This window comes from Tachypleus tridentatus, chromosome 1 (genome assembly GCF_004210375.1).
Source record: "Tachypleus tridentatus isolate NWPU-2018 chromosome 1, ASM421037v1, whole genome shotgun sequence".
Lineage (NCBI taxonomy): Eukaryota > Metazoa > Arthropoda > Merostomata > Xiphosura > Limulidae > Tachypleus > Tachypleus tridentatus.
In genome coordinates this window covers 176,314,692-176,320,697 of record NC_134825.1, presented here as the reverse complement: position 1 = coordinate 176,320,697, position 6,006 = coordinate 176,314,692, and positions in this window count along the sequence as shown.

The following is a 6,006-nucleotide window of genomic DNA, read 5'->3' as shown; positions in this document are numbered from 1 at the left end:
GTGTGATTGACTGTCACATTATAACGCCCGCACGGGAGGACGAGCATGTTTGGTGCGACCAGGATTCAAACCCGCGACTCTCGGATTACCAGTCGATCGCCTTAACACACTTGACCATGCCGGGCCCACTTGTAATTACAAAACATGTTGGACGTATACTATATAATCATATTGAGTAATTTATTCAAGAAAAAATTAAGGAAAGAAGGCTAAGTTCCTTTTTTTTTTAAATCAGAAACATATTCCAAATACACAGATTAAAAAAAAAACAACAGAAAAACATTTTTTGTCCCTACGCAAATTTGGTGGGAGAAAAAAGGTAGTATACTGGAAGCGTAAGAGAAACGGTCTGTTTACTACACGTAGTAGTCGCTATCGTAAAGCATTATTTGCTCAAACATAACCAGCTTTCCATCCTTTATATTTACACATCACCGGCTCGGCATGGTCAGATAGTTAGGGCGTCAACGCATAAATTGAAGGTTTAGGGGTTCGAATCCCGTCAAACCAAACATTTTCGCCATTTCAGCTCTGGGGCGTTATATTGTGATTGTTAATTCCACTATTCGTTGGTAGAGGAGTAGCCCAAGAGTTTGCGGTAAGGGGTAAAGTCTAACTCCAAAATTATGGATGGCTAGCGCAAATAGGCCTCGTGTAGCTTTGGGTGAAAACTAGTCATGGTACAACTATCTTTATGATGTATACAAAGTCTTCCCGAAGAATTTATAAAATAGAAATGTTTTAATATCGTAACTTTTGGTCATTAATATACACATATGGAATTGAATATTTAATCGTGTTGATTGCGTATTGTGGTAATTTGAAAAAAAAAAGTCCTTTTAAAAAATTAATAATAGGAAACGTTTCAGATCAGTCAGTAGATAACTCGTTATATGAACAGTAATGGATTATTTTCTGCTTAGAGAAAATTCAAAAGCTGAACCAACAAAGAAAACTACAACTTACTGTGCAATCTTTCCAGGACTTAAAACTTCCTTATATGGGTCTGGCTTGTAAGAGATGAAGGCTATGGTGATTTTAATTGTTAAATAGTGTCTTACAAGAGGAATAGGGAATTCAGTATTACTCTTTGTAAAAGCAAACACTGGATAACCACAGATAAACTGGCATTATGGCCTGATGAGATGCCTTGTTTCAATTGTTTGTGAAAAGGAATAATGCAGCAGTGTCAGTTTAATAAGAGAACTCATCTGACATACAGGAGACCATAGATTTGATTCTACTCATGGGTAATGCTAAAGTTGGATTATCACAGTAGTTTGCGAGAGATGAAAGATAATGTAGTTTTAGTTCTTATGAAATTAATACTGGATTTAATACCAATTTTATGGAAAACAAATACCAGATAACAACAGATAAATTGGCATCCAATCCATCTATAATCTAAGAAAGGGTCTTCAATTCAATTAACAGATCATTTAAAAAATTGTAGGTTAGATTATGTTCATGGATGATGCAAATATTAAATTACCACAGTATCCTTTCCCAGAATTGATGGGAAATATATAAGATACATAATTTTTTTCAGTAAAATTTTCTATTAGCAATTTAAAAAGAATAAATATGGAGTCAATTAATGGATTTATTTTCTACCTTCCCAAGAAATGAAAATCATTTATAAGATTCTTATAAATATTTCAGAGATGCTCTAATGTGTAATGATTTTAAATGTGTACTTCTAAAGTCACCAGGAAATGCAATTGTTGCTTTAAAAGTTACCTTTATTTATTGTTCATAAAGTGGATAGCTCCTGTTCTACCCTTGAACAATATCATTCAATAGTGCATGTGGACAGCAGTTATATTCTACAGTTATTTAGGTGGTATCTAAGGATCATATCCCACACCTATGTTGTAATGAAAATTATCCACCATAAGATTAGCAGAAGTTATTCTGAACTAATACACAACAATGCACATTTATCAAAGTGTAGTTTGAACTGGACCTTCCTTGAACTTAAGACTTCAAAATTAAACAGTTTTCAGATTAAACAGTTTATTTGTTATATGGGTATGTAATGAGAAGAATTGAATAGTAGCCAATGACACGTTTTCTTCATTTCAGCTATCCACTATATAGGTTTTTCTCAAAGTGGCTAGAAAGCATATTCACACCAATAATATGGCTACTGCTAAGGAATGCTACATTTAGTCAGTCTAAACTGAAGTAGGATCCTTAACAATTTTCTGATGAAGGTATTCAGTCAGAGTAACTGTGCATCATACTTATTCATGCAAGTAAATACAATGTATTTGTATTTTCTGCATTGTTAAAGATTGTCATTTTGTATTTAATCTTGTGTCAATCTCCTTGCTTTATTTCACATTGACTCAGTGAATTAATGCAAAGCTACATGAAGGCTATCTGTGCTAGTTGTCCCAAATTTAGCAGTTGGAAGGCACCTAGTTATCACCAGTCACTACCAACTCTAGGACTACTCTTTAACCAATGGATGGTGGGATTGACCTTCACATTATAAAGGCTGAAGCATATTTGGTGTGATGGAGATTCAAACGTATAACCCTAAGATTGCAAGTCGAGTACTCTAACCACCTTGTCATGCCAGGCTACTAAAATCAGTGAGATTTATTACTTTATAATAAATAACTTGAATGAATCTTCTGTCACCTAATGAGCCTATCCTACATAGCTTTAGTATAATTCAGTTACAACCTGAAGATACAGAAACAATTTGTATGTATAATGAATTGATAAATACTAGGAAAGGATTTGAAACTTTGAAACTAATAAAATAATAATTGTAGATATCATTTATAATAATATGACAAGATGCTAAATTCAGTATCTATATATTTAGTTATTTGTAATTGAAAGAGAAAAGACAATTTCAGTGATGTGACATGTTTGCAAATAAAAGCTGTACAACATCGAACCAACCTACAGGAGGCTTTTCAGTAATGGAGCTTCAAAAGCATCCTAAGATCACTGGATCTCGCTACCTGTATACATTTAAACAGCCTGTTGTTTTTAACTGTGTAAAGTATTAGTTGTGGTAAAGACACACATTTCAACTTATCACCCTCAGTCTCATGATAGAGTAGAATGTACAGTGCCAACTATCAACATCTTATTCAATAAATTTAACAGTCCAAACAAAATCAATTTGGATGAACATTTACTGTATGTCATGATGATGCACCACACACAATTTAGAAAATAATAAACAGGTTATTTACTGAACATGTACATGTTTTGCAAAGAAGTCCTCCTCTATGTAAATATACTTCTTCCCCTGAAGCAGACATTCCACAGTGTCCATTAAAGTGTAGAGTAAGCAATGTGTGTATTAATTGACAAACCAGTGCTTGCTCATCAGCAGCTATGAAAAACTGGGAAATGATAAAACAGCAAAGGAACAAATGTCCTAACATGAAGACTGGTTGTAGCTTTGGTACATGCTCACAGTTCAGTTCAAGAAAGATAAGACCTTATATCATGGTCCAACATATTATTTCATTGAAGTACAAGTTATAGAAGTCTAGAAGTTCTTTCCGTATGCCTAGAACAAATATCTTGTGCACTGGCTTGATGAAAAAATCAGAAGGTTGTTCATGATGAAGAAGCACAAGACCTAGAGTTGAGAGAACAGTCAACAAAGCCATGAACTACCATTCATTCAATTATTAACAACTTGGATAATTATTTGGTTGAGACATTAGTGACGAATGAAAATAAGTGTCGATCTCTTATTTCTCAGCCATCTAGTGGTATTTCATAGTGTAATGATTGTACTATGCTGTGAGGTCACCACTTGACAGTTTCACAGTTTAGAGTGATTGGTGCTAGAAGAGGTAATGTCTAGAACATTATTAGTTTGTATAGTAAAGATGTAGCAATGAATTTGAAACTCAGCTAAAAGGAGTCCTTGCTTCCCAAGTTTTCAAGCAATTTTTCAAGAGAAAGTTTGACATTTCTTGATAGTAATTCACAAGATCTAACTAAACAGTACAAATCGTACATTACATATCTCAGACAACTGATAGTTTCTTTTCAGTACACTTCTTTGTGAATATAACTGTTCATGTAATAACCAAACAGGAGTAAAAAAATGGGACTGAACTGGAGGTAAAATATGTTGGTTGATATCACAGGAATGGTAATAATGAAGTTATATGTACTGGTCAAATAGAAATTCATTAAAGCCTGAGATACTGAGAAGTCACAAGTGTTAGGTATACATGTTCCATGGAATATACAAAACCTGAAGAAATATTGTTCAACCAAGTTAATAATTTTGACATCATGAGACTAAAATTTAGTTTCAGAACAGTATATTATTGTCCTTAACTTAGACAGTTTAAAATTTTATATCCCATTCATATTGCTACTTTTCAACATTTTGAATTCTTTTAACCCAACATTTTCTATCCTGATTTTTGTTTAAGACTAATTTTTAGTTCTTCAGGTTCTGTTCTTTCCTCAGCTAATTAGTTATGTTTCCATTACATGTTAGTTCAACTTTTTTTCAGTTTGCCACAGCAGAATGGAATAAGGACATCCCAAGGACTAGTATGACAGTGCTTTGTATTCAGCAGTCTTTGGAAAATGAACCTTATGATCATTCCTAAGAATAAAGGAGCTAACCTTGCTCTTGGATAAGTGCAAGTTGAATATGAATATTCAATTTAAAATCTGTCAGCAGGATGGTACTCAATCTACAGTAAAACATGTAATGTAAGAGATGGCTGAGACACTGATGATATGCCATTTCCAGATGAAAATTTATCCTATTGAAGAATTTTTCCACTATAATATAATACTGATGTCAAATATTTGCACAACTTCACTAGGGTCATCACATACTGAGTTAAAAACAAAAAGCATTTCATGCACTAGAACTGTATCCCTTAAACTAGAACCAGGATCTCAACTGATGGAGATCATTACATCACTTGTGTCAATGGTTTGTCTGTGAAATATCTTGTCATTCCCTACACAATAACAACAACCACTGAAGCAAGTTACTCTCCTGGCTGTCAGTAATCAGTTAGTGACAGTGACATTGGTCAGGTTATTTCAGGATTAACCAAGATCAGACCAATTCAGCACACCTTACTAACACTGGACTAGATCCAAGTAGTTAAAAGGTACTGCTAGGAGCAAGCCACTAAATAGACAAAACCTGAATCCTCTGTTATCACAAGGAAAATAGATATCTAGGACCAGGAATGTAACTAAGTAAAGCTCATACCTCAGGTTGCTCTCAGAGTGGTTTGTAAAATTTTTCATGATTCTATAAGTATTTCCTTTTTTTGTATGTCATTTACCACAAAGCTACACAATAGACTATCTGTGCTCTGTCAACCACAGGTATCAAAACACAATTTTTACTGTTTTAAGCTTCAGTCTTACCACTGAACTAATTGAGGAACTTTACATTGGATATTTAGATATATAATTACATAATTTAATTTTATTTTAAAGTTTTTATCTGATTAAGGTTTTATTTATTCACTTACATGACTATGTATAATTTTTTGTGAGGCATTTTCAGTTTCTTTTCTATTTTTAAGAGTGTAATTGATTACTATTGTGTTTTTGTATTTAAAGGGTTTCATTTTCCCTTTATTATATGTTTTGTACAGAAGAAAAAATGTAATAACTGAAGATTCTTTGTTGAATTTCATGTAAAGCAACACGAAAGCTACATACATTGTCCTTCCCTAATTGTGATAAATTAAAGGGAAAGAAGCTAGTCAAAACAACCGATTACCAAACTTTGGGATACTTTTTACAAACAAATAGTAGGTTCGACCATCACTTATAACACCTCCACGGCTGAAAGATTGAGCAAGTTTAGTAATGGAATTCCATTTTGCCACTCGTGAATTGAAAGGAGAGTGCTATAATCACTAAGCAACACAATTTCAGTTGCTACAAATATTTTATTTAAAAGATACATTGAAAGCTATTACCATTTTAATGTTTATCCGAGGCAAAGTTTCATAAAATAATAATAATAAC